Below are 16,683 nucleotides of genomic sequence, written 5' to 3'. Positions count from 1 at the left end.
ACCACTACCCCCTTAGGACAACTACCCCTTTAGGACAACTACCCCCCGGACAAATACCCCCCGGACAACTACCCCCTTAGGACAACAACCCCCTTAGGACAACTACCCCCTGGACAACTACCCCCCGGACAATTACCCCCTAGGAACAATTACCCCCCGGACAATTACCCCCCGGACAATTACCCCCCGGACAATTACCACCCAGAAAACTATCCCTTTAGAACACCCTAACCACCCAGACCATTCAACAACCTGACTCTGCAACAGTGTATAATAGGAATTAATAACTATATTTTAATGACGAATTACTATTCATTATTGTAAACAAAAGTAAAAGATTGAACATAAATATAGCCTGGTATAAACTGAAGATTGTCACACATGATCATAGGATAGTCGAACGTATTATATAGTACTCCCTGTATTTACTGTAAAGACTGGGTTCGCTAATAATAATAATAATTTTTGCGTCAGGACAATGCTTCGATAACCACTGGTCTTAAAAGAATTAATTTTTGTCTCAAATTTGTCATATATGTATTTTTGTACACTTGAAGAATAATATCACTTTTGATATTTGGCCTCAATGTTCACTCACCGAATAAACGTCGATCTTTAAATAAATTCCCCTCAAATAAACGGTGACCATGTCACTCCCATGAAATATCATATGGAATAATCGGCGTCTATTTCCATTAGATTATACCCCTCCCATTGAATAAACAACTTTCTTCCAATAAATGTCCACCTAAAAACCACCTAAACAATAAATAGCCCAGGCCGTTTTTTCAATAAATACGGTACTTTAAATCTAGCACATCTAGGGTCTAGCGTGCTGTTAAACAGAATAATCGGTTAAAAACGGGTGTTTCGAAACTAGAGACCCGAGACCAGAGACCCGAGACCCAATACGAAAAGGGAGACCTAAATATACGAAAAGGGAGACCCACGTACGAAAAGGGAGACCCCACTATACGAAAAGGGAGACCCCACTATACGAAAAGGGAGACCCCACTATACGAAAAGGGAGACCCTAATATACGAAAAGGGAGACCTAAATATACGAAAAGGGAGACCCAATTATACGAAAGGGAGACCCAAATATACAAAATGGGAAACCCAAATATACGAAAAGGGAGACCCACTATAAGAAAAGGGAGACCCACTACAGTATAAGAAAAGGGAGACCCCACTATACGAAAAGAGAGACCACACTATACGAAAAGGGAGACCCTAATATACGAAAAGGGAGACCCAAATATAGGTCTCCCTTTTCGTATTGGGTCTCGTGTCAGGTCTCTGGTCTCGGGTCTCTAGTTTCGAAACACCCGTTAAAAACAGATGATTTCATTTTTACAGAAACCGGTCCTATATATTTGTCTACTTTTGGATGGGGGGGGGGGGGGTAGTTGACCGGGGGGTAGTTGACCGGGGGGTAGTTGACCGAGGGGTAGTTGACCGGGGGGTAGTTATCCTAAGGGGGGTAGTTGTCCTAAGGGGGTGGTTGTCCGGGGGGTAGTTGTCCGGGGGGTTGTTATCCTAAGGGGGTAGTTGTCCTAAGGGGGTAGTTGTCCGGGGGGTAGTTGTCCGGGGGGTAGTTGTCCTAAGGGGGTAGTTGTCCGGGTGGTAAACATCCGGGGGGTAACTGTCTAGGGGGTAGGTGTCCTAGAACCGTTAACATAACATTTACCCTTCTCAACATCTTTGAGTGTAGAGTCAATAAGACTAACAAGATAGTTGAGGAAGCCTTTTTCCTACTACCAAATTGACGAGAATCTAATTTACCCTTAATATCTTCAAGAATCCACTTAACAATAAAAGATTCAAATACCCTGGCAAGAATATAGGTAAGGGAAATAGGTCTAAGGTCAGAGACAGAACTAGCATTCACAGTTTTAGGAATGGGAACTGCAGTAGCCTTTTCAAAAGGTCAGGGAAAACACCATCCTTCAATGCATGATTGAAGATATCCGCAACAGGTTCAGCCAGTTCAGGAGCAAAATCTCTATATAATTTAATAGGGGGTTCATCTGGATGGCCAGCTTTGTTAGGCTTAAGATTACAAAGGGCTTTTAGGACCTGACCAGCATATATTAAAGGTGGTGGCCCAGGGGCTGGGAGATAAGCAGGCAAATCGTTTAAATTAAGAGGAGGGATGGCATTAGAAATACTAGAGAAATGGGCATTGATCTCAGAGGCAGTTTCAACTTTGGACAGCCCAGGCAGCGATTTTTTTTTTCGTACATAAGTTGGGGACCCCTCATGAAACGTCACAAAATAAACATGAATAATTCATCAGTTAAATTTGTTGTTTCGTGTGCACCCAAGCGTATAGCAACAAGAAGTGATTACACAACTGCGATACGATACTTTCTACAGTAGGCCTAGGATTCTAAGTCAATTCACGTGATTGCCTTCGCGCACTCTTCTTCACACAAAATGTGTCGAGTCGAGGCTAATCGACAGCTAGGCAAGACATTAAACTAAGTAGTAATTCATTGGACATTGCCCAAAGAAAGCTTAGACCCACAAGAATAAAGAATGTGTATAATTTGTGTACTGTATTTTTTTAATTCTGCTATTTTATTATCAAACAATATGCATGTACTCAAAGGAACTTTAAAAATGCGCGTACACATGAGATGGGAAGATTTGACCCACGAGAATAAAAAATGTATTTTTGTGTAATGTTTATTGTTTAATTTTGCTGACTTATTACTCGGATTGTGTCATACCAAAGATAGTGTAACTATCTTTGGTCATACCTAACACACACAGGTCACACACACCCACACAGCTACTACTAGAATAGACATGGGTTTAGAGACTAATAATTAGGCCTAATAGTATTAATAGAAACTATAATTTTAACACGTAATTCTTTAGTAATAAATTATATTAAAAGCACCATAAACTAAAGGCTAATTATTTCAACAATCCACACAAAACGCCGCTATTCTTCTATGAAATCGCACGCCGCAACAACAGCGGAGATAGGAGGCCTAGAATCGTACCGCACTTGTGTAATCACTTCTTGTTGCTATACGCTTGGGTGCACACGGAACAAGAAAATTTAACTGATGAATTATTCATGTTTATTTTGTGACGTTTCATGAGGGGGTCCCCAACTTATGTACGAAAAAAAAAATCGCGCCCAGGCATGGTGAAATTAGTATTTTTAGTCTTAAGATTACATAGTTTTTGTTTCTCTTTTGTGGCGCAAACACCACTTTTATTCACATTCATATTATCTTATATATATATATTATTGTCGAATTTCTTAGAGTCTGTCATGTTTTTAAAATATATAATCATTGTTGTCCACCTTATTTATGCAATCGTTTTATTATAATTTCAGACAGTCATAATTACAATACTAGGGGATGCAATTTTAATTTTAGAATCCCAACTATCAAGCCAATGGCACATGTGACCTTTTTTTACAATGCTATTAAAGAATGGAATAATTTACCAATTAACATTAAGGAATCACAAACTGTTTGTTGTTTTAAAAGTAAAGTTAAAAAGTATCTACAGGAACGTTCACTAGCTCTAGAAACTATTTAATTAGCGCTTCTTCTTTTTTCGATTGTCCTTTTTGCTGTTTTTTGTATTTTTTTTATGTTGCTTTGTTTGTCTTTTTTGCTGTTCTTTCAAAGGACCTCATTGGAAACAAGTCCGTAGAGGACTTTTATAAGTTATCCTTGGCATCCTTGTTTTATATTGGTATTTTTATATTTGCCAATTTTAATTGTATGTCTGTGATATTTTATGTACTGATGCCGAAATAAATCAAATCAAATCAAATCAAAATCAAATCTCATATTACATAAAATCGTATTATTTAACTTGTAAATGTCGTTACAGTTCATAAGTAACATTTTTACATATATGAATTCTGTATTACTCCTTTTTTCATTAATTTTCTTATATTTTTTTATACACTTGACAGTATCATCATTATCATCTATCCCGTTTTAAAATAGTTCACACATTTTCATTTGTTTGTTTTCATTTTACAACCCGGATTATACAATATATTTATATACATGATGTCATATTATTGATGTTGTGATTCTCTGTGTTTAGAGAAGGATGCTTTAGACCAGGTCCGCCTTATTATTAGCCAATCAAAATCGTATAATTTTTGGAGGGAAAATGTTATCCTCCTCTGAAGCCCCAAATTTTGATAAGATGTTTATATTGCAAACCGATGCCTCAAATTATGGCATAGGTGCAGTGCTGAGCCAAATAGATGGTGAGGGAAATGATTATCCCATTGTGTACTTAAGTAGAAAGTTATCTGTACATGAGCAGAGATATTCTGTGCCAGAAAAAGAGTGCCTCTCTATTGTTTGGGCTATCAATAAACTTAAGTATTATCTGTATGGTTGTGAATTTCAAGTTCATACTGACCACCAGGCATTGAGATGGATGGACTCAATGAAGGGTGCCAATGTTAGACTTATGAGATGGGCTCTGTTTTTACAAGGATATCAATTTAAAGTTATTTACAAGAAAGGATCATTAAATGGAAATGCAGATGGATTAAGCCGTGCATAATAATATTATAGAGGTGTTATTAGTAGATAGTTTAAAGTAAAATGGTTTTAAATGTTAAATTGTTGGAAAGATTGACACAATCTTTTTCCCAAAAAGAGGAATGTCATATTATTGATGTTGTGATTCTCTGTGTTTAGAGAAGGATGCTTTAGACCAGGTCCGCCTTATTATTAGCCAATCAAAATCGTATAATTTTTGGAGGGAAAATGTTATCCTCCTCTGAAGCCTAAAATTTGCATATCCAGTATAAAAGTAGAATGTAATAGATATTAAGGGAGAAGAGAGAATAAGATCAGAGTAGATAAACGAGAAGAGAGAATAAGATCAGAGTAGATAAACGGAAAGTTGATAAAGAGAATATTAAGGCTTGACTGGTAGTGGTAGAAAGATGTATTAATCGAATTACAAGGAATAAAAGTTCTAGTTGAGTTAAATATACTTTTTGTATGAGTTATCATTCAGTGACTGTATACGTCGCGTGGAGTTATATATATACGCCTGAGAAAGCTCGGAACCAACTAAGATAAATTCACTACACATGATAAAAAAAACAATAATAGCTCAGTACCACCAGTAACCCGTATCACTGTAATTCTTTTTCGGTTAATCGTATCAAATTAGAAATTATATTATCATAATCTTATTTCTTAAAGCTACCCATTTTTCTATACTTGTTTCTTTATTGTTATATGTTTCACATTCAATGTTATATAACATATTGCTTTTAAATGAATTCCATAAAGATTTACCCACTGGCTTATTTAGTGCAGATAACATTTTTATTCTATAAATAGTAAATGCTGCAAAAGTGTAAATATAATCTATTAGCTTATCTCCCGTTCCTAGTATTAATTGTTTAAATGATATATTATTGTGATTTAAACTTATAAAGATACTAAGCATTTTCCTCCAATATTTCTGAATAAATCTACAACTAAAAAACAAATGATTTTCATTTTCAATTTCTCCACATTTGTCACACGTTTGTGTTTCCTTAACTTTCCACTGATACAGCCGTTTGTTGGTAGGCAGTATTCTATGTAACATCTTATAATTGAATTGTGCTAGTTTCTTATCTTTCATTTTACATACTTTCCGTAACCAAGAAGTTTTCCAATCAATGTTGTTATCATTGAAGTACTCTTCCCATTTTAGTTGTGACATTGGAATAATGAAATATTCTTTCACAAACCATGAGTATATTAGTTTGGTAGTATTAATCTCATACTTGGTCCCAACTAATTCATCATTATCATCACAATTGAAAATATCTACCTCCTTAATAATACGTTTCCATTGAATTGGTATTGCCTTAATAATGCACAAATACTCATTTAACCAGTTTGTTTTACATTGTAGTTTCACCAGTATTTCGTTTGATGTTAAAAAAGTGTTCTTATTAACAATGTCTTTAATACTGATAATGCCACTGTCAATCTAATGCTTGTAGAAAAGCGATTTTTTTAGTTTAACGTAGTGGTTTCCCCACAGTTGCTCATTCATTATATCGTTATAAGTTTCAGGTTTTTTTTTAGAGATTCTGTTATAATTTATGTAGGTTTTTATCATATTTTTGTAAAACAGTGGAATTTTATCAGAATTAACATCAATAATGTTATAACATGACATATTAAGTAAAACATTAACATCACATATTTTTTTAATATAATACATTTGAATATGTTTCCATTTAGCACCATCATCATTCATAATTCTTTTTAACCAGCCACACATGAGTGCGTTAACATGAAGAGTAAAATCAGGCATTTTAATGCCTCCCATCTCAACATCACCAATTAGAGTTTTTCTTTTTATCTTTTCCCTTTTATTGTTCCAAATAAAATTATATATTAGATTTGTAACTTGTGTATATAGTAGGCATGTTAAGGTGCATATTTTAGGCAAATCCTTCAAATTGTGATAACATTTTGAAACTTTGCACAGTTATTCATTAGGGTGTCAAAAATATGAAATGGAAGGGTTGCACAAAATTTGGTCAGGGGAAAGCCGCCATTTTGGATTTCAAAATGGCGGACCTCAAATTTTCACTTGTCAGGTATATCTCTGCTAAAGAGGCACCTAGAGTTCTGATTTTAAATGCAAAATATATGGTAGTGGGGTCACCAAACATATTGGTATAATTAACATTTGATTGCATGGCGGCCATGTTAGATTTCAAAATGGCGGACTTCAAATTTTCACTTTTCAGGTATATCTCTGCTAAAAAGGCACCTAGAATTCTGATTTTAGGTGCAAATTATAATTATGGTAATGGAGTCACCAAACATATTGGTATAACTAACATTTTGATTACATGGCGGCTATGTTGGATTTCAAAATGGCGGACCCCAAATTTTCACTTTTCAGGTATATCTCTGCTAAAAAGGTACACAGTGCTCTGATTTTAGGTGCAACTGGTAATGGGTCACCAAATATATTGGTATTTAACTAACATTTTGATTGCATGGCGGACATTTTGAATTTCAAAATGGCAAGCTCAAAATGTTTCAGTACGGTACCTACAGTTATAATTTTATGTACAAAGTATAATATGGTATTGAGGTCGACAAACATATTGGTATAACGTCTTTGATTGCATGGCGGCCATTTTGAATGTAGCTCAAACCTGGTAACCACACAGCTCTGTACATCATAAATCACTCTTTCTGCATTTCCAGCGTCCAAGATCACAGTCAGTGTGTCACATCGAATTAAAACCTAATTTGTGACATCTGAAAGTTCCGGCAATGAACTCCAAACTGGACTAAATTTGTTGCCGTCCTTCCTCCATCCCCAGTTTGCTGGGTCCTGTTCAACCCTGAATCCATCTAGACTGTTCTAGATAATCTGTGTCACTAACATCCCCTACAGACAATGACATCGTCTCAAATTCCTTTCCTTGAACAGATGAAGTTGTATCACAACTGCTAAAGGAATGAAAGAACAAGCGACTGATGCTTGTGATCCAAGAGAAGTAATCTTGTGTATTGAGATATACTTCAAGTGCTTCCCCACTCCAAACTCGATCCAAAGCTCGTGGATGCCAGGTATTCTGTGGAAAGTTGACAATGAAATAACAACAACATTACTGTCTACAGTCTTGACAAGAATGCGCGGAAAAATTTTAGCGGCATGTTTAACATGAACAAACATACGTTCATCTGCCTCTTCTATGTTACATGGCATCAGCGGTTGTATATTTTTACAGACTGGTTTGTTACAGCTCTGTCTCTCAGAGACCCTACAAACATTCCGTGATTTGTGTCAATGTTCTCTACTACTTCAGTTACAATTAATGAAACAACTCTGATTTGTTGTCATCATATCTCGAATATGTGGTCCAATTGTTGGGCATGCTCCCACTGGCTTTGACGCCCCTCCTTACACCAGTGCCGCGGTTTGAACGTGTACTAGACTTTAAACCGTCGTTAAACTATCTATCGAAAACCAAATCTGGTCGCGTCACTGATCGAAGTTGATGGTCTATATATGGTTGTACGACAAAATGAAGCACCATTAGTTGCTGCCAAGGTGTTAGATGGACCAGCAATAATCAATATGCTCAGACCCAATGATTCGAAGACATTCATTGAGTATATATCAAGTGTCATACAACCATCAACTTTGATCAGTGACACGATAGATACTTTAACGACAGTTTAAAGTCTGGTACGCGTTCAAACCGCGTCTCTGGTGTAAGCAGGGTCGTTAAAGCCAGCGGGAGCATGCCCAACAATTGGACCACATTTTTTAGATTTGATGACAACAAATCAGAGTTGTTTTCATTTATTGTAACTGAAGTAGTAGAGAACATTGGCACAAATCACGGAATGTTTGTAGGGTCTTTGGGAGACAGAGCTGTAACAAACCAGTAAATATACAATCGCTGATGCCATGTAACATAGAAGAGGTAGATGAACGTATGTTTGTTCACGTTAAACTTGCCGCTGAAATTTTCCACGCATTATCAAGACTGTACACAGTGATGTTGTTGTCAGCTTTCCACAAAATACCTGGCATCCACGAGCTTCGGATCGAGTTTGGAGTGGGGAAGCACTTGAAGTACATCCCAATACACGAGATTGCTTCTTCTCTTGGATCACAAGCATCAGCCGCTTACTTGTTCTTTCATGCCATTAGCGGTTGTGATAGAACTTCATCTGTTTAAGGAAAAGGTAAAGCTACATTTAACGAGACCTTGAAAAAGATGCCATGTATGACTCCAGTTTTTGAGAGGATGTCATTGTCTGTAGGAAACAGACAGTCAGTGAAACAGACACAGATTATCTAGAACAGTTTGTTGTAACTATGTCTACTGCAGAACATTTAATGATGCAAGACGATATCTTTTTACAAGAGAAAGACTATTGAAAATATCCCCCAACATCTGCGGCATTAAGAGAACATTTGAAACGGAAGCCAGGAAGTGGTACGACTGTCTAGATGCATTCAGGGTTGAACAGGACCCAGCGAAATGGGGATAGAGGAAGGACGGCAAAAAATTTAGTCCAGCTTGGAGTTCATTGCCGGAACTTTCAGATGTCAGAAAGGTTTTAATTCGCTGTGGACACACCGACTGTGATCTTGGATGCTGTAAATGCAGAAAGAGTGATTTACGATGTACAGAGCTGTGTGGTTGCCAGGGAAAATGTGACCTACAATAAGTGTCCGTGTTAAATGCATGTAATTATGAAGATAAACAAATAGTGTAAAGCCAGTACGGGTTGAGCTACATTCAAAATGGCCGCCATGCAATCAAAGACGTTATACTAATATGTTTGTTGACCTCAATACTATAATATACTTTGTACCTAAAATTATAACTGTAGGTTTGAAATTCAAAATGGCCGCCATGCAATAAAAATGTCAGTTAAATACCAATATGTTTGGTTACCCATTACCATATAATTGGCACCTAAAATCAGAACTCTAGGTGCCTTTTTAGCAGAGATATACCTGAAAAATGAAAATTTGAAATCCGCCATTTTGAAATCCAACATGGCCGCCATGGAATCAAAATGTTAGTTATACCAGTATGTTTGGTGACCCCACTACCATATAATTTGCACCTAAAATCAGAACTCTAGGTGCCTCTTTAGCAGAGATATACCTAAAAAGTGAAAATTTGAAGTCCGCCATTTTGAAATCCAAAATGGCCGCCATGCAATTAAAATGTTAGTTATACCAATATGTTTGGTGACCCCATTACCATATTATTTGCACCTAAATTCAGAACTCTAGGTGCCTATTTAGCAGAGATATACCTGAAAAGTGAACAATTTCGGTCCGCCATTTTGAAATCCAAAATGGCGGCTTTCCCCTGACCAAATTTTGTGCAACCCTTCCATTTCATATTTTTGACACCCTAATGAATAACTGTGCAAAGTTTCAGAATGTTATCACAATTTGAAGGATTGGGTCACTTAACAGGCCTACTAATATACATATTTTGGAACATCAGTGATATTTGCAGCATATGTTAATTTAGATAGTGCAAGACTTTTCAGGATTATTATTCTACCAAAAATTAATTGATCTCAGAGGCAGTTTCAACTTTGGACAGCCCAGGCATGGTAAAATTAGTATTTTTAGTCTTAAGATTACATAGTTGTTTAATACCTTTATGCCACATGGCAGGGTTGTTACGTTTAAGACTTAATAAGGAATTTTTTTAGCCTTTCTAATACAATCTTGGACTAAGTTGCGAATTGAACGCCACTCATCCGTTCTACCAAACCTACGAAACAAATTTTGTCTAGAGACAATTAATCTTCGAATCTTGTCAGACATCCAGGGCTTGTCAGCAGTGCGCTTGTTCCTAATCAGCACAGGAAAGATCTTGTTAAAAGCACCATTCAAAATTGAAGAGAACATTTTGGTTTTCGATTGACGTCCTCAATATTCAGCACATCATTCCACTCATGGGTTGTCACCCATTGACCAAAGGACAAAACAGAGGAGTCACAATGTGGCTGAGAACGCACTGATAGACGCTTGTGCTGAGGTAATTCAATCAGTGGTTCCAATAGGATGGCATTATGGTCACTCCGACCCAGTGGCGCTAAGCATTGCGGAAGATGGTAAAGATCAGCACGACTCAAAAATATCTTGTCCAACAGGGCATCCTTTCGTGTAGCGAAGTTAACAACTTGCGACAGTCCAACATTCACTTCCAGCTCAGCTAGATCTAGGTCATTAAAGTCACCCAAAATAGCAATAGGAGCAGCGAAATCCATAGAACGAATGTTATCAATTGTATCAACAATGTGCTCAATCAACAAATCCGCATTAGCGGCAGACGGTGGATAATAAATAGCTCCAATATAAAGTGACTACCTGGAATAGTTGTCTTTATCCAAAAGCATTCGAAATTACAGCTACCATGTGCAATGCAAGATTCACAGGCAAAATCATCACCAAAATAGCAACACCACCACCTCTCTTGTTGCATCTATTCTTCGTGAACTTTTTAAAACCGGAACAATTCACAAAATCAATAGTAGCATCATTCAGCCAAGTCTCTGTTAACACAGCTATAGCATCGTTGTATCGTCAATATAGTATAGCTATACTAATCATGGCGTCACTTGATTGGACGTGTGGAAACATTATTTTAATCAAAGACATAATTTGTTATCCAATAGTTCTAGAATAAAACCTTTTTAAATATTTTATCTATTCATATCGTCAATAGTTATCGGTCTAGTGTAAATGGGCCTTAAGTTATATAAAGCACAATATATTTACCATACTTAATAAGCGTTATAGAGTAATTTGAAAAAAACCCATTTTATTTTCAAAATAGAACAGTAGTGCATCAAGACAATAAAACATCAAACGGTTAAGTTGTACAATAATACATTTTCATAATCGTCGTCATAGGGTTCTTCTGCGTTATTGTTGAGTTTGGAATATATATTTTATAAAGCGTATACTACTTTACAATAAACAAGGAATGTTTGGTTGCGTCAATAAACGTATTGATATATTTCTATGTTCTATACCCCACAGCAGGCATAATCTGTCTTAATCAAAAGTGCTTTTACTGACTTATTTAGAATTAATTTCAAAATAATACAATTTAACGTTTTGCTCAATATATATTTATAGCAGCAGCTTTAACTTTTTCAAATGTTATTTTCGGTGAACTAGAGGTGCCATTTATCGTGAATTGCACGTGCAAAAGTACCATTTCCGGCCATCTAGGGGTGTCATTTAACAAAATTCGCTTCGCAAATACTCGTTATCTACGCCCAGTCCTGGACTCTTGGGCAACCCCTACTTTGTAAATAAATCAAAAAATATAAATGTTGATTTTTTTTTTATTGTTTCTTTTGCTTATCTGAACTCATTAAGTCGATTTTGCGATGCACCTGTGACGTCACATCAATTTACGGCAACGGCTGTACGGCAAGCGCGTGTGGCAATATCCTTAATCTCGCGATTGTTCTGAAATTATATGTACATCCCTAATACGTTGTAAAAATATGGTCCTCAGTCAAGTTGTCCTTTAAGGCCGTTGTTTTTCCTATGCCACTTTTAAACAATACTATATAACACCTTATTCATTTGTTTGAATGAACCAACCCGTCAAATGTTGTTGTTTAAGGCTTCTAATTTACAATGATCTCATTTACAAATTTCTCAATCATAAATAACATTGGGATGTGTACATGAATGTGAGACACTCAAACATAGTCATGTGGACAAATCTACGAAATATTTCACTAACCATATTTACACTGTCACTTGTGATAAAACAATAAGATAAGATATACTTTATGAAAAGATTATGCAAATAAAATAGTTCTGCGACCGCCCTTGCTTATCTTTTCTTCTTCTTTTTTGCATAAGCTTTTCATAGAGTATATCTTGTTTCATCACAAGTGACAGTGCCTTAATCTCGCGATGGTTCTGAAATTATATGTACGTACATCCCTCCCTAATACGTTGTTAAAAGATGGTCGTCGGTCAAGTTGTCCTTTAACAAGTAAAACCTACATAATGCAAATCCTAATTTCAAAACAAAAATCCGAACGTATTCTTTACCTGGAAATTGACGAGTAACTTTCTTTGAAATCTACACATTCTTTCACCGATTCAATTGTTTCAGATGCATACATAAGCCGTCTTAAAATCTTGATAGCTAACTCGCTGTCCCAACCGAGGTCCTCCATAGTGCTAGAGCGTAAACACAAATACAACCAATATTGATGTATTAGGCCTAATACATTACAGTATTAGGCCTAGATCGTTTAAGCTGGATTTGTCTCTGAAAAATAAATCATATATCAAATTAAAAAAAACACATTTATTTCTTTTAATTGCAGAAAAGGTGGAAACATAATAATAAGGTTTTAAAAAGGAACACATGACAAGAATGTACACATCATTGCTTTCATCCGAGAAAAAGAATATCAGTATTTCTATTTCAATATATTTCAGTATTATAAAAATTTGAAAGCAAAAGATGGTGGCAACCTCCAAAAGGCTAGCTTGAGTGGGTAGGAGCCATATATTAACTAAGGTTCGAACAAAACGCAATCTCCCCCCCCCCCCCCACACACACACGCACCTCCACACAAAATACTATAGCGAGAAGATAAGAATAAACATTCATCGCTAACTAATGCGCAAACATAACGAGAGTAAATGTGAACATTACCTATTTTGACGTAAATGTGTAAACAAAGTCTATAAAATTATGTGCAAATCTTCAAATCATTCTAGTGTGCTAATTATTGATGTACAGGTATCGATGGATATTTATCTTACTTGTTTTATGACACCAAACAAGAACTGCGTTAATTAGATTTGTACATTTTATTTACAATTATTAATATACGGAAATTTAAAGATTCACTTCAATTTCAATATGTGGAAATATTGTAACAGCAACAGGTAACAACCACATTCCCGACATCATTGCATTTTTTTGTTTGTATTTCATAATAATAATTACTGTTAACTAATGGAATGAGTGAGAGAGATACTTGATATTTTGCTTTTTGTAATTTTGTAAATAGGTAAAATAGGTAAACGGGGGAATAACCTGGGCTGAATTACGCACAGAAGTGGACGACACATAGGTACTACCACATATATCCGAAAAGATAAGACTTGTTCTACTGCTAGCGCAGTGTCTTGAACCTGTGCCGATTGTATTGCCATTGTTCCTACCTTGACCACTTGACTGCTGATGTTTTGATCCATGTCAAACAAGGCCACATACAAATTTGTTTACCGACCAGCCGACTGACCGACCGACCAACCGACCAACCAACCGACCGACATAGTGAGCTGTGAGCAACATGTTCATGTTGAAGGAATAAAGAGGGCGTGCTATTTAATATCTCGAATGAAAGATACAGATAAGTTTCTTTTTTTATTTGTGAAGTTATTAATGAACCGAATTCCAATAGGTATGTTCTGTAATATATACCTATTTACAACGAAAAACTAACAGTTTTAAACAAGTTTTTAAATTTCATTCAAACCCACTTTAAAGACACCCAGACTGGTTGTTTAAAGTGCACACGAGCTATGATGTGTACACTGGACCTCCAGTTTTAAATCCTTATTCGAGAAGACTTGTACTACCACCAGCACAAGAGTCGAGGACTTGAACCTAGCTGTGTCGATTGTATGGTCACTCTACTGATATGTTGATCCATTTCAAAGAATATTATGTCCATGCTAAAAGAATACAGAGTGCGTGCTATTTAATACTTCGTATGGAGGTTGGGCAAGCATGGCGTGTTCTGACGCCTGACATTTGTAACATCAAGTGTCGGGATCGGCTAGTTCAAGATTTGGACGAAAAGCGAAATAAAACACCATAGAACACTAGAAACTCCAAATACCAGCTGATGATAACATCACGTATGTGGAAAGTATGACGCTGTTAGACCAACGCCGAGAGGACGTCAATAACCAAGCCACAAGAAATTAAAAATGTTGGGTGTGGGAATGTCAGAACATTGTCCACAATTGGGAAATCAGCACAACTGGCAAAAGAAATAGATATGTTGAATCGATATACTAGGAGTAAGTGAATGCAAATGGCTAGGATTTAGAAGAGTCAGATTTAGCACAGGAGAGATAGTAATATTTTCAGGGAGAGAAGACAACGTCACGGTGTGGCACTAATGATGTCAAAGAAAGCCGAGAAATCACTATTCGAATGGAAACTAATAAATAGTAGAATTATATATGCAAGATTGTTCTAAAAATTCATGAATTGTCAATCATCCAAACGTATGCACCAACAAATGATGCAACCGAAGAAGAGAAAGACAACTTCTACAATCAGTCATGAACAGCATGCACACACACGATCTACTTATTGTAATGGGAGATTTTTTATGCATAAGTGGGCAAGGAAAATGAAGGATACGGAAGAATAATGTGGAAACACGGCATTTGAAACACTTGTTGACTATTGCGGTCTAAACTACTTGGTGATAACTGGTACAATCTTTCCACATCGAAATATACACAAATACACCTGGACATCCCAAGGAGGCACGACACACAACCATATACTAGTTAGCCGAGTTGTTGAGTAAGCTGGCAGGACTGTATAACTGTGCGCTATTTGTGTCCCGTTAGGACCCTGGGAGATTTTTGCCCATGTTGCAAGCCGTTTAAACCGTTTTCCTTCTAAGGCCGAAACGGGCCACTGTGTCGCAGAATAATATAATATAACAATTAGTATGGTATATATTTGAATAAACGCCCGGAACACCTCCCCAATAACACATCACTTCAAATAATAATCGCCGACCAACACAAACACAACACAACTCCTTAAGTTTGGAACGACTTAATAACTGAAGACATAACAAACTTGTCATATGTGGTAATGAAAGGAGCTGCCGTATTTTGTAGGAATCCTCCGTTTTATTTTGTAAACATTCTCTATTCGATTTAAAATCTAAATTATGTACGTACTATTTTTTTAAACTTTTATTTTATCATCACCCTACAGTGACCAAACGTCAAAATTAACAGGGTTGAAAGTCATAAAATATAATAATAATAATATATACAAGCAAAAATCAACAGATAACAAGACAACATTTAGATATTACTAACATTAGACGGAAACAAGCAAGTGAATCAAAAAAATATCAACAGATCCATCATCAACTTAGGCAAACGATTAACAAAACCATTTTTAGTAATATTGCTATACTTGCTATAGAAAATAAAGCAGGATTACGTAATTGATATTGTGGAACAGAAATAGGAAAGTACACTTCAAAATTACCATGAAAAATTGAGTTCATAAACTTAAAAATAAAAATTAAATCAAATAACTTACGCCTATCCGCTAAATTAATTAGAACGTCAAAACAAAACAAAACAATATTTCGATTCTATTAGACACGCTTTCCTTATAAGTAAACTAAGAAAAGCTGGTATAAAAGGTAAAAAAATCAAAGTTAATAAAACAATGTATAGTAAACTAAAAGGGCATGTAAAGGTTGGCAACAAAATTGGAGAATCCTTTAAATGTGAAGTAGGAATACAACAAGGGTTACCTTTATCTTCATTATTATTTAATATTTGGATTAATGATATAACTGAGTTATTACATACTGCTGAAAATCGAAACAAAATAAAAATTGATAACATAAATATTAATCACCTACTATATGCAGATGATCTAGTTTTAATCAGTGATACAGTGTACTCATTACAAGATCTTTTAAATAAATTAGCATATTATTGTAATAGGTGGGGATTGGTAGTTAACATTGACAAAGGTAAAATAATAGTATTTTAAAAAAATTGAAAACTTAAGAACTACGAAAAGTGGAATTATCTTGGTAAAGAAATTGAAATAGTAAAATCTCTTAAATATCTTGGAGTCACTTTCGATTGTTCAGGAAATTGGGAAAATGCCAGAGAACAAAATAATACACAGGCTAATAAAGCACCTTTCTCACTCAAAAATATATTATATCAGAAATATGGACATCTACCAGTGAATATTTGAAACTACTTATTTGATGTTAAAATAAACCCAATTATACTGTATGATAGTGAAATATGGAGAAAACTAAACAACAACAAAATTGATGATATTCAAAATAGTTTCTGTAAGATATGTTT

This window comes from Antedon mediterranea, chromosome 7 (genome assembly GCF_964355755.1).
Source record: "Antedon mediterranea chromosome 7, ecAntMedi1.1, whole genome shotgun sequence".
NCBI lineage: Eukaryota > Metazoa > Echinodermata > Crinoidea > Comatulida > Antedonidae > Antedon > Antedon mediterranea.
The sequence above is the reverse complement of the archived record's forward strand: the minus strand, read 5'-3'. Positions refer to the sequence as shown.